The sequence below is a fragment of the Thalassophryne amazonica genome, chromosome 6, assembly GCF_902500255.1.
Source record: "Thalassophryne amazonica chromosome 6, fThaAma1.1, whole genome shotgun sequence".
NCBI classification, from domain to species: domain Eukaryota; kingdom Metazoa; phylum Chordata; class Actinopteri; order Batrachoidiformes; family Batrachoididae; genus Thalassophryne; species Thalassophryne amazonica.
In genome coordinates, this window is record NC_047108.1 from 118,927,148 (window position 1) to 118,951,875 (window position 24,728).

Here is a 24,728-nt window from a genome sequence, read left to right on the forward strand (position 1 = left end):
ATTTTTTTTTCTCGTAAAACTGTATTGTACATGGGGGGGGAGCACCCCTGCTGTAGCATTAGAGTAACCAAACAGTGAAAAGTGAGCCTAAAAGCTTCATGACCAGGGAAAGAAACCTGAAACCAAATCCATGGTTGCCACCTGCTCCTACACACATCTTATGTAGCTCTAATGACTCTTGATATCTTTTGAAATTTCTTTGTCTTTGTGTCTCATTATTGACAACTCAGTCATGTTCATAATCTGCTGTTGGTTATCTCAAATTTAATAAGGCTTCATCAATACCAAATGATGTCATGCTGTGCTGCGTTTTCTTCTGACTTTCTGCTGTAAACTCCACTGCACGCCACCATCCAAAATGGCTCCTTCTTATTGCACTTTAACTTCATGAAATATGGATGATGCCTTAATGCAGATTTATTTTGGAAAGTCTTTTCCACTGTAGATCTAAACAAGAACTCTTGATTTGCATAAAGGCATTGATCTCTGGGAGAGAGAGTAAAGATGAGAGAAAATCGAGTAATAAAACACAAAGCGTGACGTGTATTTGAATAGTATTCTGCACTGTGCTTCGGGTAGCTCGTACCACGTTTGGTGCAACAGTATACCTGTAAAATGTACACCTTGCGTCAGTGCAAGTGGTCCTCAAACGGTATTGAACCCCGCTGGGTGGGAAGCAGAGGCACTGCAGGGAGTGACTGATGTGACTGTACTCCGAAGGTGTTTCAGGAAACAGCTGAACTAGAACTCCAAATTCTACAAAGCCAGTTATTTTGTTATTTTTTTTATTGTAGATTGCACCATTTGTAAATGTTTAAGCTGCAGAAAATGGTCATTTGTTAGGAAAAAGTCACTGTAAGGTCCTCTTTGAACATCTAAACATTAATCACCAGTCGGTCGGTAGTGACTCGGGTTGTGTTGGCCGTGCAGAGAACTCCTACTTGGAATAATAGTTGTGTCAACTCCACCTCCTCACTTTCATTATGTTGTTTGCATACACGTCTATTTGATGATTTGTAATTCTACCCGTAATTATTGCAAATGAGTCACTATAAGGTCAGTTTTTGTTGTCCATCAACCACAAATGATAGCCGACACACCGTGTTGGAATCGTGTCAGGCACAGAGATGGTGTCACCTCGTGTCACCTCGGAACTGACAAATCATGGCCTTCCTTCTATTTAGTAAAATGGAAAAGTCAGTAACAGTCTTTAGTTCTGAATTGTGCTCCTCACAAGCTCTCACATGAGCCATCATTTGTCCTAATCTGTTGTTTTTACTGTGCTGGCGCCAATTTTTTTTTGTCCGCCTGTTTCTTGCAGTGTTTTCTGTGGTTACCATGACAACCACCTAAAAGCCTAATTCTCATCTGATGGAAAGAATTATAACCCAAATGAAGCATGCACGTACATGCTTCATTTGGTATGCACGTTCCATTGTTGCAGGTGAAAATATTTAGTAATAGTGCAGGCAGTAGGTTGAGTTCAGTAGCAGAGCAAGGTAAGGTTAGACCTTACTTGTGTGAAGCGCCTTGAGGCAACTTTGTTGTGATTTGGAATTGAGAGAAGGATAACAGACACAGACAGACATAGACAGAAAAAAAAAACTGAGATTAACTTCATACAGGATGTGGACAAACCAAACTGGTGTGAAAACCAGCAGTGAATCGACAGAGTGGAAACTGTGGACTGATTACTGAGTTACACATTGTTGTGTGAACAAAGATCTCACCCAGTCAAACAACCCAGATGGACTGATCAGGAACTAAAGGAGCACTCAGGTGAGTGGCACCAGAAATGGACACAATAAACTTGGAGAACTGCACAAGAATGGGAAAGCAGAAGTTGACCGTGAATCCTGACATTGGTATTATTTTCAGCAATTTTTCCCTGGTCACCATGACAACCATTTATAGCTTATGCTATAAATTACATTACATTACATTACATTACAAGTGTATTATACTGGAAAAACCCTTGTTGAGTTTTGGACATATGTAATATACAACAACAGTGCACTCATATATGCAGATGACACAATTATCATCAGCTCCCCTATGAAATTTAACATTTTTCTTCAAAAAATTTTCTCAAGTGTTCTTTATCTCCCTGATATGAAATACAGTGGGATATAGTGCTAAGCACCTCCATCCGGTCGTTCATCTTCGCTTGTTAGCGCGATATCTGAAGATCCAGATTACATGTTTAGCGTGTTTGGTGTTCTTGGGTGATTTCCTGACACTTTGTGTTACTGATTTGTAGGGACTGGGGGGATATGTCATCTCCTGATGATTCTTGTTTAACACAGCAAGGAATTTTCAGCATAGCATTTCTAAATATCCTAGTTTTATTTTCGATGCTTAAATTATTTTAGTTTGCACACCAATGATATGTGTTCTTTATATTTATAACACATATACAGGTATTATTAGTTATTTATTTGTGTATATGATTGTTGTTGATGCATAATCAGTACAATATGCCAATATGCTAACCAAAAAGTTCACTTTGATAACCACTAATCAGCTAACTGAAAAGTTAACTTTTATAATGCTAAACTGATAAACCAGAAAAAAAATTTAGCGGAAGCTATAGCTAACCGCTAACTTTCAGTATTGTCTCCGGTACACTCTCAGCTACTGACAGGCCGGTTTTAAGTTTAAGCACCGCCAACGCTTATGATTAGACTCAAAGACGGTCACAAACCCAACACATCAACTCAATCAATCAACTTTTTTCTTGTATAGCGCCAAATCACAACAAACAGTTGCCCCAAGGCGCTCCACATTGCAAGGCAAGGCCATACAATAATTATGAAACACAGTCTACGTCTAAAGCAACATAACCAAGGGATGGTCCAGGGTCACCCGATCCAGCCCTAACTATAAGCCTTAGCGAAAAGGAAAGTTTTAAGCCTAATCTTAAAAGTAGAGAGGGTATCTGTCTCCCTGATCTGAATTGGGAGCTGGTTCCACAGGAGAGGAGCCTGAAAGCTGAAGGCTCTGCCTCCCATTCTACTCTTACAAACCCTAGGAACTACAAGTAAGCCCGCAGTCTGAGAGCGAAGCGCTCTAATGGGGTAATATGGTACTATGAGGTCCCTAAGATAAGATGGGACCTGATTATTCAAAACCTTATAAGTAAGAAGAAGAATTTTAAATTCTATTCTAGCATTAACAGGAAGCCAATGAAGGGAGGCCAACACGGGTGAGATATGCTCTCTCCTGCTAGTCCCCGTCAGTACTCTAGCTGCAGCATTCTGAACCAACTGAAGGCTTTTTAGGGAACTTTTAGGACAACCTGATAATAATGAATTACAATAGTCCAGCCTAGAGGAAACAAATGCATGAATTAGTTTTTCAGCATCACTCTGAGACAAGACCTTTCTGATTTTAGAGATATTGCGTAAATGCAAAAAGGCAGTCCTACATATTTGTTTAATATGCGCTTTGAATGACATATCCTGATCAAAAATAACTCCAAGATTTCTCACAGTATTACTAGAGATCAGGGAAATGCCATCCAGAGTAACGATCTGGTTAGACACCATGCTTCTAAGATTTGTGGGGCCAAGTACAATAACTTCAGTTTTATCTGAGTTTAAAAGCAGGAAATTAGAGGTCATCCATGTCTTTATGTCTGTAAGACAATCCTGCAGTTTAGCTAATTGGTGCGTATCCTCTGGCTTCATGGATAGATAAAGCTGGGTATCATCTGCGTAACAATGAAAATTTAAGCAATACCGTCTAATAATACTGCCCAAGGGAAGCATGTATAAAGTGAATAAAATTGGTCCTAGCACAGAACCTTGTGGAACTCCATAATTAACTTTAGTCTGTGAAGAAGATTCCCCATTTACATGAACAAACTGTAATCTATTAGACAAATATGATTCAAACCACCGCAGCGCAATGCCTTTAATACCTATGACATGCTCTAATCTCTGTAATAAAATTTTATGGTCAACAGTATCAAAAGCAGCACTGAGGTCCAACAGAACAAGCACAGAGATAAGTCCACTGTCCGAAGTCATAAGAAGATCATTTGTAACCTTCACTAATGCTGTTTCTGTACTATGATGAATTCTAAAACCTGACTGAAACTCTTCAAATAGACCATTCCTCTGCAGGTGATCAGTTAGCTGTTTTACAACTACCCTCTCAAGAATCTTTGAGAGAAAAGGAAGGTTGGAGATTGGCCTATAATTAGCTAAGATAGCTGGGTCAAGTGATGGCTTTTTAAGTAATGGTTTAATTACTGCCACCTTAAAGGCCTGTGGTACATAACCAACTAACAAAGATAGATTGATCATATTTAAGATTGAAGCATTAAATAATGGTAGGACTTCCTTGAGCAGCCTGGCAGGAATGGGGTCTAATAAGCATGTTGATGGTTTGGATGAAGTAACTAATGAAAATAACTCAGACAGAACAATCGGAGAGAAAGAGTCTAACCAAATACCGGCATCACTGAAAGCAGCCAAAGATAACGATACATCTTTGGGATGGTTATGAGTAATTTTTTCTCTAATAGTCAAAATTTTGTTAGCAAAGAAAGTCATGAAGTCATTACTAGTTAAAGTTAATGGAATACTCAGCTCAATAGAGCTCTGACTCTTTGTCAGCCTGGCTACAGTGCTGAAAAGAAACCTGGGGTTGTTCTTATTTTCTTCAATTAGTGATGAGTAGAAAGATGTCCTAGCTTCACGAAGGGCTTTCTTATAGAGCAACAAACTCTTTTTCCAGGCTAAGTGAAGATCTTCTAAATTAGTGAGACGCCATTTCCTCTCCAACTTACGGGTTATCTGCTTTAAGCTACGAGTTTGTGAGTTATACCACGGAGTCAGACACTTCTGATTTAAAGCTCTCTTTTTCAGAGGAGCTACAGCATCCAAAGTTGTCTTCAATGAGGATGTAAAACTATTGACAAGATACTCTAACTCCCTTACAGAGTTTAGGTAGCTACTCTGCTCTGTGTTGGTATATGACATTAGAGAACATAAAGAAGGAATCATATCCTTAAACCTAGTTACAGCGCTTTCTGAAAGACTTCTAGTGTAATGAAACTTATTCCCCACTGCAGGGTAGTCCATCAGGGTAAATGTAAATGTATTAAAAAATGATCAGACAAAAGGGAGTTTTCAGGGAATACTGTTAAGTCTTCTATTTCCATACCATAAGTCAGAACAAGATCTAAAATATGATTAAAGTGGTGGGTGGACTCATTTACTTTTTGAGCAAAGCCGATAGAGTCTAATAATAGATTAAATGCAGTGTTGAGGCTGTCATTCTCAGCATTTGTGTGGATGTTAAAATCGCCCACTATAATTATCTTGTCGAGCTAAGCACTAAGTCAGACAAAAGGTCTGAAAATTCACAAGAAACTCACAGTAACGACCAGAGTGGACGATAGATAATAACAAATAAAACTGGTTTTTGGGACTTCCAATTTGGATGGACAAGACTAAGAGACAAGCTTTCAATGAATTAAAGCTCTGTCTAGGTTTTTGATTAATTAATAAGCTGGAATGGAAGATTGCTGCTAATCCTCCGCCCCGGCCACGTGCTACGAGCATTCTGACAGTTAGTGTGACTCGGGGGTGTTGACTCATTTAAACTAACGTATTCATCCTGCTGTAACCAAGTTTCTGTTAGGCAGAATAAATCAATACGTTGATCAATTATTATATCATTTACCAACAGGGACTTAGAAGAAAGAGACCTAATGTTTAATAGACCACATTTAACTGTTTTAGTCTGTGGTGCAATTGAAGGTGCTATATTATTTTTCTTTTTGAATTTTTATGCTTAAATAGATTTTTGCTAGTTATTGGTGGTCTGGGAGCAGGCACCGTCTCTACGGGGATGGGGTAATATGGGGGATGGCAGGGGGAGAGAAGCTGCAGAGAGGTGTATAAAGACCACAGCTCTGCCTCCTGGTCCCAACGCTAGACAGTCACAGTTTGGAGGATCCCCAAAAAATTGGCCAGATTTCTAGAAATGAGAGCTCTCCCTCTAAAGTGGGATGGATGCAGTCTCTCCTAACAAGACCAGGTTTTCCCCAGAAGCTTTGCCAATTATCAATGAAGCCCACCTCATTTTTTGGACACCACTCAGACAGCCAGCAATTCAAGGAGAACATGCGGCTAAACATGTCACTCCCGTCTGATTGGGGAGGGGCCCAGAGAAAACAACAGAGTCCGACATTGTTTTTGCAAAGTTACACACCGATTCAATGTTAATTTTAGTGACCTCCGATTGGCGTAACCGAGTGTCATTACTGCCGACGTGAATTACAATCTTACCAAATTTACGCTTAGCCTTAGCCAGCAATTTCAAATGTCCTTCGATGTCGCCTGCTCTGGCCCCCGGAAGACAATTGACAATGGTTGCTGGTGTCGCTAACTTCACATTTCTCAAAACAGAGTCCGCCAATAACCAGAGTTTGATCCTCGGCGAGTGTATCGTCGAGTGGGGGAAAAAACGGTTAGAGATGTGAACGGGTTGACGGTGTACACGGGGCTTCTGTTTAGGGCTACGCTTCCTCCTCACAGTCACCCAGTCAGCCTGCCTTCCCGACTGCACGGGGTCTGCCAGGGGGGAACTAACGGCGGCTAAGCTACCTTGGTCCCGCACCGACTACAGGGGCCTGGCTAGCTGTAGAATTTTCCACGGTGCGGAGCCGAGCCTCCAATTCGCCCAGCCTGGCCTCCAAAGCTATGTAATAAGCTGCACTTATTACATGTACCGTTACTGCTAAAAGAGGCCGAGGAATAACTAAACATTTCACACCCAGAGCAGAAAAGTACGGGAGAGACAGGAGAAGCCGCCATGCTAAAACGGCTAAGAGCTAGTAGCTACGCTAAGCTAGCGGATTCCCAAACAGGGAATCCGACACTAGACAGGCTGTGGAGCAGCACAGGTAACGCACGACAACAGTGCTAAAATAAAATAAAAATCCACTAGACAGGCTGTGGAGCAGCACAGGTAACGCACAACAACAGTGCTAAAAAATAAAATAAAAATCCACTGGACAGGCTGTGGAGCAGCACAGGCAACGCACGAACAACAGTGCTAAAACAAAATAAAAATCCACTAGACAGGCTGTGGAGCAGCACAGGTAACGCACGACAACAGTGCTAAAACAAAATAGAAATCCACTAGACAGGCTGTGGAGCAGCACAGGTAACGCACAACAACAGTGCTAAAACAAAATAGAAATCCACTAGACAGGCTGTGGAGCAGCACAGGTAACGCACAACAACAGTGCTAAAACAAAATAAAAATCCACTAGACAGGCTGTGGAGCAGCACAGGTAACGCACGACAACAGTGCTAAAACAAAATAAAAATCCACTAGACAGGCTGTGGAGCAGCACAGGTAACGCACGACAACAGTGCTAAAACAAAATAAAAATCCACTAGACAGGCTGTGGAGCAGCACAGGTAACGCACAACAACAGTGCTAAAACAAAATAAAAATCCACTGGACAGGCTGTGGAGCAGCACAGGTAACGCACAACAACAGTGCTAAAACAAAATAAAATCCACTGGACAGGCTGTGGAGCAGCACAGGTAACGCACAACAACAGTGCTAAAACAAAATAAAAATCCACTGGACAGGCTGTGGAGCAGCACAGGTAACGCACAACAACAGTGCTAAAACAAAATAAAAATCCACTGGACAGGCTGTGGAGCAGCACAGGTAACGCACAACAACAGTGCTAAAAAATAAAATAAAAATAAAAATCCACTGGACAGGCTGTGGAGCAGCACAGGCAACGCACGACAACAGTGCTAAAACAAATAAAAATCCACTAGACAGGCTGTGGAGCAGCACAGGTAACGCACGACAACAGCGCTAAATAAAAATCCACTGGACAGGCTGTGGAGCAGCACAGGTAACGCACGACAACAGCGCCCAAAAAATAAAATAAAAATCAAAATCCACTGGACAGGCTGTGGAGCAGCACAGGTAACGCACGACAACAGTGGTAAAAAATAAAATAAAAATCCACTGGACAGGCTGTGGAGCAGCACAGGTAACGCACGACAACAGTGCTAAAAAATAAAATAAAAATCCACTGGACAGGCTGTGGAGCAGCCACAGGTAACGCACGACAACAGTGCTAAAAAAAAAAATAAATAAATAAATAAAATAAAATAATAAAATAAAATCCACTGGACAGGCTGCGGAGCAGCACAGGTAACACACGACAACAGTGGTAAAAAATAAAATAAAAATCCACTAGACAGGCTGTGGAGCAGCACAGGTAACACACGACAACAGTGCCAAAAAAAATAAAATCAAAATCAAAATCTACTGGACAGGCTGTGGAGCAGCACAGGCCACGCACGACAACAGTGCTAAAACAAAATAAAAATCCACTAGACAGGCTGTGGAGCAGCACAGGTAACGCACGACAACAGTGCTAAAATAAAATAAAAATCCACTAGACAGGCTGTGGAGCAGCACAGGTAACGCACAACAACAGTGCTAAAAAATAAAATAAAATAAAATAAAAATCCACTGGACAGGCTGTGGAGCAGCACAGGTAACGCACAACAACAGTGCTAAAAAATAAAATAAAATAAAAATAAAAATCCACTGGACAGGCTGTGGAGCAGCACAGGCAACGCACGACAACAGTGCTAAAACAAAATAAAAATCCACTAGACAGGCTGTGGAGCAGCACAGGTAACGCACGACAACAGCGCTAAATAAAAATCCACTGGACAGGCTGTGGAGCAGCACAGGTAACGCACGACAACAGTGCTAAAAAATAAAATAAAAATCCACTGGACAGGCTGTGGAGCAGCACAGGTAACGCACGACAACAGTGCTAAAAAAAAAAAATAAATAAAAAAATAAAATAAAATAATAAAATAAAAATCCACTGGACAGGCTGCGGAGCAGCACAGGTAACACACGACAACAGTGGTAAAAAATAAAATAAAAATCCACTGGACAGGCTGTGGAGCAGCACAGGTAACACACGACAACAGTGCCAAAAAACAAAACAAAAATCCACTGAACAGGCTGTGGAGCAGCACAGGTAACACACGACAACAGTGCCAAAAAACAAAACAAAAATCCACTGAACAGGCTGTGGAGCAGCACAGGTAACACACGACAACAGTGGTAAAAAATAAATAAAAAATCCACTGGACAGGCTGTGAACAGCACAGGTAACGCACGACAACAGTGCTAAAAATAAAATAAAAATCCACTGAACAGGCTGTGGAGCAGCACAGGTAACACACGACAACAGTGCTAAAAATAAAATAAAAATCCACTGGACAGGCTGTGGAGCAGCACAGGTAACACACGACAACAGTGGTAAAAAATAAAATAAAAATCCACTGGACAGGCTGTGGAGCAGCACAGGCAACGCACGACAACAGCGCCAAAAAATAAAATAAAAATCCACTGAACAGGCTGTGGAGCAGCACAGGTAACGCACGACAACAGTGCTAAAAATAAAATAAAAATCCACTGGACAGGCTGTGGAGCAGCACAGGTAACGCACGACAACAGTGCTAAAATAAAATAAAAATCCACTAGGCAGGCTGTGGAGCAGCACGACAACAGTGCTAAAAAATAAAATAAAAATAAAAACAAAAGCGTTAGCAAGCTAGTTAGCTTGCCAACGCTGATGAAGGTTAGCTGATAAAAGAGCTCCGTCGCGATGCTTCGACCGTTAGAGGTCTTCTTTAGGCGTTGGAGCACGGTGAAAAAGTAAAAAAAAGTAAAAAAGTCTTGAAAAAGACTGTTAATTCAAAGAACTCAAACAGCTCAGTTCAAACAGCTAACAGATACATCCAACGAGTTAGCGGTTCTGTCTTTGTGCGCCCTGCCCACTGCTGTAAGAAAGAGTCTGTCATTTTTACTAAGTGAAAATATAACACATATCTTTTAATTTTTGGGCTGGTGATTAGCGACTGGTTATATAACATGGTTGTTGAGCAGAATCACAACAAACAGAATTTTCAGTTTTGCAAGTGTCTTTTTTAACAAATAAAAAAAATGACATATTTTTCAAATACACTTATTTGTAAAAACAAACACACACATTACAGTAACTTGTGTGTTGGTTTTTACATATAATAAATCAACCAATCAGTGATGTGCAGAGGCTCATTTTACCCATAATGCGTTTTGGCATCTGTGTGTTAATGTGTGTTATATTTTCACTTTGTAAAAATGACGAGTTGACATTAATGTAGTTAAACTATCTGGATTAATTTGGTTTATAAATCAAAACCATAAGTCAAGCCTGCTTTCCTTTTCAGTACTTCTGCCTCACATCTGGACTACTGTATGCTGTGAATGTAACTGACTTTTTTTTTTTTTTTGGAGCAGCGTGGCAGCCAGGCCCCTTCTGCTGGGGTAGAGTTGAGCTCAGCTTCTCTCAGCTGCTTGACTGCTGCAAAATACGTAGCAGACAGGAACCGACATGTATCATTTTAGGGTTTACAAATGTTTCTCACCATTACTCGCTATGCAAGAAAACTTTACCGGGTAAAATTAGCGTAAATAAATTTAGCGGAAGCTAATTGGTCCTCTGATGGCTTTTGAAGTTAGCTGAAAAGCTAATCCGCTAACAAAAAAGTTAGCTTTGCTAATTAGCAGTTAGCGGAACTGTGCCCACCACTGTATGCCATTAATGCACAATACACAAATTGGACATTTAATTTTAATTGGATATATGTGGAGAGATGTTACATTTGTTTGTACTTATTATCTTAGACATCAGTGTTAAGAAAATATCACTGCAAGCTTTGACCTGTGCATCACATAGTTGTATCATTTTTGTCAAGAAGTGCCATTTCATAAACTCTAATGTTGGCAAACAGCAAACAAATCATAGGTTTAATATATAATTTAAATTTAGTTCTTTAATGAATTACGGTAAGTAAAATTGGGGTTAATTAACGTCAGGCATGCATACATAGAGTTTGTGTCTGGAAGGACATACACTTGTAAATGTTATGCCAAAACAATAAAGGCCGCTTGATGCATCATATGGTACATATGCTAGAACTAGAACATTCACGTTGGTCCTTTACCTGACCTGTGTGATAGAAGTGCAAGGGTTATCAGGTCAAAAGCAGACTAACTTAAAAGAAGCTAGTCAAAAAGACTTTGGAATCTGGACAGAATTCTGGGACAATGACTAGAATTTTGCTGTGTTCACTTGTTGGCTCTAAGTGACAGATGATGAACCAGGGTTCATTGTTTTCAGGTTGAGAAAACAATGAGGTTGAGGTTGAGAAAAAAAATTCCACCACCTCTGAATGTGAGAGCAGCAATCATGCAACACAGTGGTACCATCAAAAGTTGGTTTAATATAATTGTGCAACATGCTAAAACTCTGCTGTATCTTTCAGTGAAATCAGTTACGTCTTTAGCATTGAAAAATGGCTGCCCGTTGAAGCGTCATGTACAGATGACAGGAGTTCTGCTATGATGGTGTGACAGTTTTTGACCACTAAAATGTGGACACAGCATTAGACAAACCTTGGTGAATGTATGCGCTGTAATTCTCTTCTAATTGTAAAAAGTAAATTGAGATGTAGTTAAATGAGCACACTTGGATCTTTTTGTCTCCATCAAGGAAATTGCTGCTGTTGTTGGTAGGTTTGGTTTGTTGATTAATACCTCTGGATGGATTTCTGGGAACATTCTTATGGCAAGTTGTGTCCACATGAGAGCCTCTTTACCTGCGGGCAGAATTAAAGTTGCACTGGGGACAGAGAAAAGAACCACACATTGTTTTTAAGACAAGTTGCTTGCCTCTCTGAGAGGGTTAACGCAGAACTACTGGGGAACACGCTCGCCGTGCAACTTGCATCAGAGCTGTTTAGTGCCAGATGTGCAGTGGAAAAGTGGAAAATGATTATTCTTTGTAGTATGCAAAGATGATCAGTCACGATAAAAGGTATTTGTTTATTCCTCTTCTGGTTAATTTGACCTGCAGAAGATTGTCAGATAGTCACAGTCAAAGGCTAACAGCCTGGGGTATCTTTATTTCTGTATGTACCATGCACCTGGAAAGTATTCACAGCGCTCCACTCTTCCCACATTTTATGTTACAGCATTATTCCAAAATGGATGAAATTATATTTTTCCCCTCAGAATTCTACACAAAGTACCCCACAATGACAGTGTGAAAAAATATTTTTTGTTTAAGCTCAGGTGCATCCTATTTACACTGATCATCCTTGAGATGTTTCTACAGGTTAATTGGAGACCACCTGGGGTAAAGTCATTTGATTGGACCAGTGGTGGGCACACTTCCGATAATCCGATAACAGATAATTATCGAAGATAATGTTTTCATTATCGGATTATCTTTTTAGATAAATTTAAAAACCATCATCGGACTAATTATCTTCCGATGAATTACCGTCCGATAACTTTTAGACCGATAACGTACTAAACTAAGCTGAACAGTGAAAAACATTTTTAAAACTGTTAAAGCTGTTGAGGCCTACCTGTTAAAAGTTTCTTAATAAGCATGTTGTTCTACCTTCTGCAATCGGAAACCACTCTATTGTCTGTAAGCAAAGGAGAACTGGTGACCAAAAAAAAAAATCATTTCCTTTAACACCATACTAATATAATCGCAATGTCACCAAGTCATCCAGAGGCATACATATTTAACTTATGGTTCAAATTTTAACCACTCATTTTAGACAAGTTATTTAAAATTATTGTCATGTCTGAAGTTTATAAAGTGAAAATATCAGATATATGTTTTCGTTTTAAAGTAATGTGCTAATTTTTAAGGTTTTGTGAGTACATGCTGTGCCAGGCAGCAATGCATTATGGGTAGCATAAGGTAATCTCAGACGTTCACGACAGGACAAATGCATTTCAGACACTCTGTTCAGGGTCCACAGATAACAGCATTAAACTCTAGTGCCTAAAACTCTCGTGAATATATTCTCTGGGTTTATAGACGTTAGTGTATTTGCATTTGTTAAATTCCACGCATCTTAAATGTAGCATACACGGATTATCTGGAATTTTGACATTTTTTCAAGGCCGCTACTGCCATCTACTGGCCAGGAGTGTTCATGGCAGTATTAAACGTCTGGGTACATGGCTGCTCTCAAAGTGTTGGTATTGTCCATTGTCCAGGCGCTTTTTGTGTGCATACAACCCCTGGCAAAAATTATGGAATCACCGGCCTCGGAGGATGTTCATTCAGTTGTTTAATTTTGTAGAAAAAAAGCAGATCATAGACATGACACAAAACTAAAGTCATTTCAAATGGCAACTTTCTGGCTTCAAGAAACACTATAAGAAATCAAGAAAAAAAAAATTGTGGCAGTCAGTAACGGTTACTTTTTTAGACCAAGCAGAGGGAAAACAATATGGACTCACTCAATTCTGAGGAATAAATTGTGGAATCACCCTGTAAATTTTCATCCCCAAAACTAACACCTGCATCAAATCAGATCTGATCGTTAGTCTGCATCTAAAAAGGAGTGATCACACCTTGGAGAGCTGTTGCACCAAGTGCACTGACATGAATCATGGCTCCAACACGAGAGATGTCAATTGAAACAAAGGAGAGGATTATCAAACTCTTAAAAGAGGGTAAATCATCACGCAATGTTGCAAAAGATGTTGGTTGTTCACTGTCAGCTGTGTCTAAACTCTGGACCAAATACAAACAACATGGGAAGGTTGTTAAAGGCAAACATACTGGTAGACCAAGGAAAACATCAAAGCGTCAAGACAGAAAACTTAAAGCAATATGTCTCAAAAATCGAAAATGCACAAAACAAATGAGGAACGAATGGGAGGAAACTGGAGTCAACGTCTGTGACCAAACTGTAAGAAACCACCTAAAGGAAATAGGGTTTACATACAGAAAAGCTAAACGAAAGCCATCATTAACACCTAAACAGAAAAAAACAAGGTTACAATGGACTAAGGAAAAGCAATCGTGGACTGTGGATGACTGGATGAAAGTCATATTCAGTGATGGATCTCGAATGTGCATTGGGCAAGGTGATGATGCTGGAACTTTTGTTTGGTGCCGTTCCGATGAGATTTATAAAGATGACTGCCTGAAGAGAACATGTAAATTTCCACAGTCATTGATGATATGGGGCTGCATGTCAGGTAAAGGCACTGGGGAGATGGCTGTCATTACATCATCAATAAATGCACAAGTTTACGTTTATTTTGGACACTTTTCTTATCCCATCAATTGAAAGGATGTTTGGGGATGATGAAATCATTTTTCAAGAAGATAATGCATCTTGCCATAGAGCAAAAACTATGAAAACATTCCTTGCAAAAAGACACACAGGGTCAGTGTCATGGCCTGCAAATAGTCCGGATCTTAATCCAATTGAAAATCTTTGGAAGTTGAAGAAAATGGTCCATGACAAGGCTCCAACCTGCAAAGCTGACCTGGCAACAGCAATCAGAGAAAGTTGGAGCCAGATTGATGAAGAGTACTGTTTGTCACTCATTAAGTCCATGCCTCAGAGACTGCAAGTTGTTATAAAAGCCAGAGGTGGTGCAACAAAATACTAGTGATGTGTTGGAGCCTTCTTTTGTTTTTCATGATTCCATAATTTTTTCCCTCTGCTTGGTCTAAAACTGACCGCCACAATTTTTTTTTCCTGATTTCTTATAGTGTTTCTTAAAGCCAGAAAGTTGCCATTTGAAATGACTTTAGTTTTGCGTCATGTCTTTATTTTACAAATAAAAATGGAATATTTTACAAAAGCACATTTATCTTTAAACCAACACACGTCACATTAACGTGTTGGTTTACATAATGGATTACTGAACCAATCACTGTTTAGCACTTTTACCCAGAATGCTTTGTGGTCTGTGTTTGTTACAAAACCTCAGAATTAGTGCCTTATTCAACATTAAAAGATATATGTTATATTTTAATTTTTGTACAAATGACAGAATTGACATTAATGGAGTTATTCTATCAGTATTTTCAAAAAACCATAAGTTAATATGACTTTATTTTTCAAGACCTCCGCCTGACCGGAGTATTGAAATTGATAGGGAGCTGGCCTTTTGGCTGCTCTTGGTGTGTCTTTGTGGTGGGAGCGCTGTTGTAAACAAGAGCTTCCAACAGGGGTAGAATGTTGAAAGAAAAATTATGATTAGTAAAGAGATGATTTCGTGGGTGCTCTCAGGATTTGTCTGTGCTGCTTCCTGCAGGGGGCAGCATGGTCAAACATTCTTGCTCATTCTTTAGGTCTTACCACTTTTAATGCTTTCAAAAGTGATCGTGTTAAAAATCAATTTCAGCTCTTTAGTAACTGCAAATGTCCCATAGACAACACCGGAATTTATCGGTTATTGATTATCTGTAACTTCCGATACATTTTTGGGTGGTTTATCGGTTTATCTTTATCAAAGATAACTTTTCAGTTATCTTATTATCTGTTATCGAAGTTAATTTTTTGGTTATCTGTGCCCACCACTGGATTGGACATGATTTGGAAAGACACACCTGTCTATGGAATCACTCAATTCTGAGGAAAAAATTATGGAATCATGAAAAACAAAAGAACACTCCAACACATCACTAGTATTTTGTTGCACCACCTCTGGCTTTTATAACAGCTTGCAGTCTCTGAGGCATGGACTTAATGAGTGACAAACAGTACTCTTCATCAATCTGGCTCCAACTTTCTCTGATTGCTGCTGCCAGATCAGCTTTGCAGGTTGGAGCCTTGTCATGGACCATTTTCTTCAACTTCCACCAAAGATTTTCAATTGGATTAAGATCCGGACTATTTGCAGGCCATGACATTGACCCTATGTGTCTTTTTGCAAGGAATGTTTTCACAGTTTTTGCTCTATGGCAAGATGCATTATCTTCTTGAAAAATGATTTCATCATCCCCAAACATCCTTTCAATTGATGGGATAAGAAAAGTGTCCAAAATATCAATGTAAACTTGTGCATTTATTGATGATGTAATGACAGCCATCTCCCCAGTGCCTTTACCTGACATGCAACCCCATATCATCAATGACTGTGGAAATTTACATGTTCTCTTCAGGCAGTCATCTTTATAAATCTCATTGGAACGGCACCAAAGTTCCAGCATCATCACCTTGCCCAATGCAGATTCGAGATTCATCACTGAATATGACTTTCATCCAGTCATCCACAGTCCACGATTGCTTTTCCTTAACCCATTGTAACCTTGTTTTTTCTGTTTAGGTGTTAATGATGGCTTTCTTTTAGCTTTTCTGTATGTAAATCCCATTTCCTTTAGGCAGTTTCTTACAGTTTGGTCACAGACGTTGACTCCAGTTTCCTCCCATTCGTTCCTCATTTGTTTTGTTATGCATTTTCGATTTTTGAGACATATTGCTTTAAGTTTCTGTCTGACGCTTTGATGTCTTCCTTGGTCTACCAGTATGTTTGCCTTTAACAACCTTCCCATGTTGTTTGTATTTGGTCCAGAGTTTAGACACAGCTGACTGTGAACAACCAACATATTTTGCAACATTGTGTGATGATTTACCCTCTTTTAAGAGTTTGATAGTCTTCTCCTTTGTTTCAGTTGACATCTCTCGTGTTGGAGCCATGATTCATGTCAGTCCACTTGGTGTAACAGCTCTCCAAGATGTGATCACTCCTTTTTAGATGCAGACTAACGAGCAGATCTGATTTGATGCAGGTGTTAGTTTTGGGGATGAAAATTTACAGGGTGATTCCATAATTTATCCTCAGAATTGAGTGAGTCCATATTTTTTTCCCTCTGCTTGGTCTAAAAAAGTAACCGTTACTGACTGACACAATTTTTTTTTCTTGATTTCTTATAGTGTTTCTTAAAGCCAGAAAGTTGCCATTTGAAATGACTTTAGTTTTGTGTCATGTCTGTGATCTGCTTTTTTCTACAAAATTAAAAAACTGAATGAACATCCTCCGAGGCTGGTGATTCCATAATTTTTGCCAGGGGTTGTATAAGGTCCCACAGTTGACAGTGCATATCAGAGCACAAACCAAGAATGAAGTCAAAGGAATTGTCTGTAAACCTCAGAGACAGACTCACATTTCTGCTGGTTTGAAGATCCCATTGAGCACAGAGGCCTCCATCACTTGTAAATTGAAGAAGTTTGGATCCACCAGGACTGTTCCTAGAGCTGGCCACCCGTCTACTTTGAGCGATCGGGGGAGAAGGGCCTTAGTCAGGGAGGTGACCAAGAACCTGATGGTCACTCTGTCAGAGCTCCAGCATTCCTCTCTGGAGAGGAGAACCTTCCAGAAGGACAACCATTGCTTCAGCAATCCACCAATCAGGCCTGTATGGTTGAATGGCCAGACAGAAGCCACTCCTTAGTAAAAGGCACATGGCAGCCCACCTGGAGTTTGACAAAAGGCACCTGAAGGACTCTCAGACCATGAGAAACAAAATTTTCTGGTCTGATGAGACAAAGATTGAGCTCTTTGGTGTCAATGCCAGGCGTCATGTTTGGAGGAAACTAGGTACCATCCCTACAATGAAGCATGGTGGTGGCAGCATCATGCTGTGGGGATGTTTTTCAGTGGCAGGAACTGGGAGACTAGTCAGGATTGAGGGAAAGATGAATGCAGCAATGTACAGAGACATCCTGGATGAAAACCTGCTCCAGAGTGCTCTTGACCTCAGAGTGGGGTGACTGTTCATCTTTCAGCAGGACAATGACCCTAAGCACACAGCCAAGATATCAAAGGAGTGGCTTCAGGACAACTCTGTGAATGTCCTTGAGTGGCCCAGCCAGAGCCCAGACCTGAATCCGATTGAACATCTCTGGAGAGACCTGAAAATGGCTGTACACTCACACTCCCCATCTAACCTGATGAAGCTTGAGAGGTGCTGCAAAGAGGAATGGACCAGGAATGGATTTGTGATGTGATTTCTTAGTTTTTATTTTTAATAAATTTGCAAAAAATTCCAAAATATTTTTTTCATGTTGTCATTATGGGTTGTTGTGAGTAGCATTTTGAGGGGAAAAATGAATTTACACCATTTGGTAATAAGGCTGTAACATAACAAAATGTGGAAAAAGTGAAGTGCTGTGAATACTTTCCAGATGCACCGTATACTTTGCATTGTCCTCTCAACCTTTTGACCTAGAAACTCATTCACTGCTGTCCTTCCTCTTCCACCACAACAAATGTGTCAGTCTTAATTTCTAATACAGTTTAATGTCATATTTATGTAAATACTTCTGGATTTTACTCTGTATTAACAGCCAGAAATGTCAAAGCACACATAAAATGAAACAATACCATCTCCCGGTGGAGTGGAATTTAAATTGGATTCCTCTTGCAGCCAGTACTTAGGCTGGACAGCTGATGAAGGGGAAAATAGGGTCCGCTTTGATTGCATGTTGCAGAATCTTTACACAATAATCTCGCTCGTGCATATTATTTCCCTGCACATTTGCGCCCTAATCTGCACGAAGGATGCCTCTCTAGTTACATCTTATTTTTCGCCTCCAAAGAGATCCTAATAGTGTGGTTTATTTCAATATTCATTGAAAAATATAATTTTCTGTTATCCTTCAACTGTCAGTTTCAGGTTATGAATTGCCAATTATGCAGTCCAATATTTCTAGCTGCCCTTCTTGAGTCCTTCTTGCATATACTGGCTGAAATATTATAACTTTGTCACTTAGATGTAATATAAATCAAAATGTATTTATTTTGGCTGTGGCAGTGGGGGAAATAAAATGCATGCAAACCACCTTGGTGCTATTTTGGATCCATTTTGATTTACTTGTCACTTGCCAAGATCAAGTAAATTTTATTCTGTTTGAGTGAAATATAATGTACTGCAGTCTCATCTAGTGAATTGTGACATCTATGTCCTCCACAATTAACAGATGTAACCATTGAAAAGCATTAGGCCTCAATTTGGCACTACCATTTAGCCTAGACAATTAGCAGTTAGAGGCATAATTGCCAAAAAAAAAAAAAGTAATTCTCAAAACACAGTCAGCAGCATTTCCAGCTTTCAACATGTCACGTCGACCGTGGCCTGAAAGCTGAAATTACTCAGATGCACCATATTTCCTCCCGCTGAGTATAGTTTGTTTGGAAAAGTAAAACACGGAGCATACAAAGCCGTTATTGCTTCACAATTAAGTTCAGCGGGTGTGAAAGAGGCACATTCTGTGTTGAGGGAGAGAGAATGATAGCGTGACATTTCTTTTTTATCACATTCAAGTTCTTACTGAGTTGAATAAATAATATTAATAGATTTCACCCTGAGTAGACAGCCATTGATAGAGGGTCACAGGAAACACAGGTAGACTATTGGTCTATTACCATATCTGGTATGAAGGTAAGGTTAAGGTTCATCATCCTAGATATTAATAGGATGCTGTTGGTAAGTGGGGTTATATGACTCACCTCTTGGACAAAAATGACAATGACCAAGGCCTACGTAGAAGGTAAAAGGATTGATGTGGTTATAAATTACTCCACGGCGCCACCTAGCCTAGGCCTTGTGTACTTTGTCATCAGTACAAGGCGATAAAGCTGGGAACTGAGACCAGACTCCCCCTTTTTAATACATAAATGAATACACTATGAGAGCGTGCCATTTTCAAGCAGTTGTACTGACCCAAATGACATGTAGAACCTTCTGTGACAAACTCGTTACAGTTGCACTCTGCTTCTTAATATCCCGTTGACCTCCTTGTGATCTTGGACCACTGCCTTGCATTTTCTTTTTAAATATATTTAAAATGTGAGTAATTTTCACCCAAGGACAAATTCATAACTCAAAAGGGGCATTGAACTTTTACCATCCAAAATATTTTAGTAAGCAATTTTTGTAATTGGCTGGCCAACTTAGGTCCTGACCCATAAAGTTCAGAAGTGCCAGAATCGGAGAAATTGATTTCATGTAAGAGCCTCGCTGTGGCTTTGCCCTTAAAAACGCTCAGAGAGTATAAGCCGCTGAAAATAGAGCTGTAAATAACCTGACGAGCAATGGGTTTTCCTTTAAATAAATACCGATCAGGTTATGTTGAAAGACAATAGAAAACGTAGCCCAGATATGCAGTTTGCAGTATTTATAGCTGTAATATCGAGGTGCCAGCACCGTAATTTCATGCCCCAATGAGAATGGCAAGGTCAAAGCAAATGCTTTGGCTGAGCATCTGCTAATACGGTGACTCATAAACAGGCGCTGCGTGTATCAGGTGCGCCAAATAATACAGTATAATGAAATACAGAATAGCTTTCCATTATTGTTCTTTTTTATAGTGTTGTCATTAGGTGTAATTTATGCCTTTAAAAAAATTCATCGCCTCACAGGTCGATCTGAAATGAGGGTCTGTGGGTCACTCCACAGGTTTTGGACCCCATAATAAATTTCACCATCCCTTTTTTGTCTTTTCCTTTTATATGGAAAGCTCACTTTCACCTTGCTGCTTTGTGTTTTGGATCTGAGAAACCTTTCATTTGTTTTTGTACTCCTGTCAACAGTAAACAGATCAGAGATTACCACCTGATTTTAGTGAGTTGTGGCAATAAAGCAGTTTTGAGAATTTCTATGTGCTTTATTTTGATGCACCGTAAATTAAAAAACAAAACAAAAACCACTTTGATTCTGTCACAAACAGTATTGAGCGACGGGGAGGCCCCATTATGATTTACATATATTAAGTTCAGAGTAAAGGTGGAGTTTTTGTTTCAAGGTGAGGGTTAAAAACATGTGCTTCTTTTCATTCAGTGAAACTGAGATCCTCGTGTCTTTCACTCAATAGTCTGCCACCACATAGTCTGCTGTGGCCAGACAAATCAGGAGTCCGGGGACACAGTATTGCTTATTTGACAGTGTAGTCTGACTGTACAAACTCAGCACATGGCGCTCACCACTACCTTGCACTCAGGACCTGCTGCAGACTACAGGCCGGCCAATATTTGCCTTCAATTATTCAACAATTTTCATGGCCATTTGAGGTCCTTGGTGCATTTAAATAGGTGACAGGAGGGGACCTCCTCCTGGAATAAGCTGTTGTAGATCATTAAAGGACTCCTTTATGGGCTGCTGCTGCTGCTTCTGCTGCTGTTTCTGCTACCACAACGAGGAAGTGATTTCTGAGCAAGGTTCACATTTTTATTCACATTTTACTGAAAACTCAGACGATGGGAATCACTTGATTTTAATTTGGTGGAAGTTTCTGCTTCATAGGTTTACATATTAACTTAGTGTGTTTTTAGGTTTTGCTTATGAAGGCCACACTCTACCTTAATATTAGGACCTGGCTAAATGGATGGAATTGAGATAGCGCCGTGCCATGTGAGACACAAATGCAAAGTGCTTTACAGTGATGCTTTGCAGTTCACCCACACACACAGATGCCTCAAAGTGCTGTACTCCACACCAGGAGCAACTTGAGAATTGAGGATCTTGCTTCCGAGGGCCCTTATCCTCTGGTCACAAGCCCATCACTTTAACCTTTAGACTGGCACTTCCAAAGTTAGTGGAGAAGAAAATGAAAAAATCATTTGGTGGTACAAGCACCAAATGTGGCATGGCAGTTCTTATGATATTATTTAGCATAGCAGGTTGATGGGCCACTTGAAAATACAAGTTGGTGGCCATTTCCAAACTTACTGCCAAAATGACGTATCAAAAATAATTTATTTTCATAGAAATGCCCTTGTTTGATCGATTAAAATATTCATGTAAAATTCCATTTAGTTATCTAAAATTTTATTTTCTTTGCTATTTACGGTATTTATTATGTTTTATAAATAATTGCAGCCGGTCTGCTCTGTGTCAGCCTGATCCCGTCAGATCTCAGAAGCTAAGCAGAACAGGATCTGGTTAGTACTTGGATGGGAGACCTCTTTGGAACACCAGCGGCTGTGTTTTTCTCCAGGTAAAACTGGAGTTACGTCAGGCTGTATCTGCTGTGGCAACTCCGAACAACAAACCGGCAGCAGCCGAATGAATATCATTATGTTTTATAAATAATTCCTCCCAGCACATGTTTTGAAAGTGTTCATCTCTTGAAACTACTGTATGCAGTAATGTTTAGTGTTGAATATATTGTGTTTTCATTTTTAATATCGGCAGTCAACATGGACAGTTTTTTTTGTTTGAGGGTGGGCGATAAAGGGGTTAAATGAAAGAGCATATGATGCAAAATTTGTACTCCCGGGCATAGCCGCATTTTCATTATTCACATTAAATCTTGTAAAAGCCTACCGACACAACCTCTCCCATTTGCCTTGTGTTCATTTGTCCACTGGGAACTGAACAAAATTTACTTTTTTTCAATTGCTTCGGTGATTGCAACCAAAATTAAAACAGTACACCATTTTTCCATGAGAAGTGATTCTGCATTCATGCAGGCTGTCCCCGGAAGTGGTCAAATCCTGCAATATCATGCAGGGGTTCAGACTGTGCTGCCCATTTATGCAAATAAGAGTGTCCTATTGTTGTTGAAACTTGAAAAATTAAAATCCAACATGCCTGAAAACCTACAGTTTGACACCAAGATCACATGAATCAAGTAAGTAATGACAGTTTTGTGGGGGAAGACAAGGATTCTGAGATTGATTTGGTGGCCATCCTGAAATTATGCACCATCTTGGATTTCACAGGTGGTCTAAAACAGATCCATTGTGATTGGAGCATTTCAATGCAAAAGTAATTTTCAGTAGGTCATTTTGCTGGCAATCTTGGAAAATAGCCACCATCTGAGATTTTCAAGAGGCCAATTGATTAGATTTAGAAAGTTCTATCTTGAGAACCATCATGCCATATTTGCTGCTTGTACCTACATTTGCATGATTTTGCTGTAAAATTGATGTTATCTGCTCCACTAAGTGGAAACAGTCAGTAGTAAAATGGTAAATAGTAAATGGACTGCATTTATATAGCGCTTTTCCTTCTGCATCAGACGCTCAAAGCGCTTTACAATAATGCCTCACATTCACCCGATGTCAGGGTGCTGCCACGCAAGGTGCTCACTACACACCAGGAGCAACTAGGTGATGAAGGACCTTGCCCAAGGGCCCTTAGTGATTTTCCGGTGAGGCTGGGATTTGAACCAATGATCCTCTGGTTTCAAGCCCAGCAGCTTAACCACTAGACCATCACCTCCCCCGTAGTAATGAAAAGTAAAAACAATCTCTTAAGACTGTAAGCGAATCCTTGTTAATTGCTATTTCTGTGTCTCAGAAAAGCAGAAGCTTATTCTGAACATGTATAAATTTTCCAAAGCTCAAGAGAATAGTCGCAAGTAAAAGGCTCTCTGACAAAGAGGATTTTCTGTCAATAAGTTGGTGATCTCAGGAAGCGCACTCAGGAAAATGGTCTCAGAAATAATGGTGAGATATTTTCTTGTAAGATAAGTAAGACCGAGGCCCATCGGGCCGGTGTTTATCCCTGGATACCTTAATCTGAAGTGGATTTGTGTGTGTGTGTGTGTGTGCGTGTGTGTGTGTGCGTGTGTGTGTGTGCGTGTGTGTGTGTGTGTGTGTGTGTGTGTGTGTGTGTGTGCGCACACATGTATCTGCAACATATTCACAGTGCTTCACTTTTTTATAATTTATGTTACAGCCTTATTCCAAAATGGAGTGAATTCATTTTTCCCTCAAAATTCTACTCATAACATCCCATAATGAAATAAAAAAGGTTTTCTTGAAATTTTTGCAAATTTATTAAAATTATAAAAATGAAGAAATCGCATGTACATAAGTATTCACACGCTTTGTTAATGCACCTTTGGCAGGAGTTATAGCCTCAAGTCGTCTTGAATATGATGCCACAAGCTTGATGCACATGTCTTTGGGCAGTTTGGTCCATTCCTCTTTGCAGCACCTCTCAAGCTGCATCAGGTTGGATGGGGAGTGTCGGTGCACAGACATTTTCAGATCTCTCCAGAGATGTTCAATCAGATTCATGTCTGGCCTCTGGCTGGACCACTCAAGGACATTCATAGAGTTGTCCTGAAGCCACTCCTTTGCCTTTTTCCAACAAAGTGCGCTAACCACTTGGCCACCACCCCTGCTTTTATATATATATATATATATATATATATATATATGTGTGTGTGTGTGTGTAGATGTATGTATGTTCCCCCTCCATGGTGGATATTTTGACTTTTGTGGGCTTTTGACAGCTCTTGCTTGCATCTACTGGTGGTTGGCTCTCACTGCGGTATTGTATCACTTCCTGTTCCGGAGCACAGCGATGTTTTGCTGTCTCTGTTAAATCTGCACAGTTAGATTGATCTAGTTACCTAGATAACGATTTGTTTCACAGTGTAATCTTCACGTGCCTTAACTAAACACTCCCTCTGCTGAATCACCTCTAAATTATTTACACATTATTCACTTTGTGTGTTTTTAGGAATCCGCTAGCTTAGCGCAGCTACTAGCTCTTAGCCGGTTTAGCATGGCGGCTTCTCCTGTCTCTCCCGCACTTTTCTGCTCTGGGTGTGAAATGTTTAGTTATTCCTCGGCCTCCTTTAGCAGTAATGGTACTTGTAATAAGTGTAGCTTATTCGTAGCTTTGGAGGCCAGGCTGGGCGAATTGGAGACTCGGCTCCGCACCGTGGAAAATTCTACAGCTAGCCAGGCCCCTGTAGTCGGTGCAGACCAAGGTAGCTTAGCTGCCGTTAGTTTCCCTCTGGCAGATCCCGAGCAGCCAGGAAAGCAGGCCGACTGGGTGACTGTGAGGAGGAAGCGTAGTTCTAAACAGAAGCCCT

At 40.1% G+C, this 24,728-nt stretch overlaps 1 protein-coding gene and 1 long non-coding RNA gene across 2 annotated transcripts in view; both read left to right on the forward strand.

Annotated features, from left to right (window-relative positions):
- pex14 (peroxisomal biogenesis factor 14) overlaps positions 1-24,728 on the forward strand; it is a 138,920-nt gene that overhangs the window by 73,080 nt on the left and 41,112 nt on the right. The gene's annotated exons all lie outside the window — the stretch shown is intronic.
- LOC117512989 lies at positions 1,453-22,073 on the forward strand. Its single transcript, XR_004561435.1, has 3 exons — positions 1,453-1,463; positions 15,161-15,168; positions 21,996-22,073. It is a non-coding gene; the product is annotated as an uncharacterized LOC117512989 (long non-coding RNA).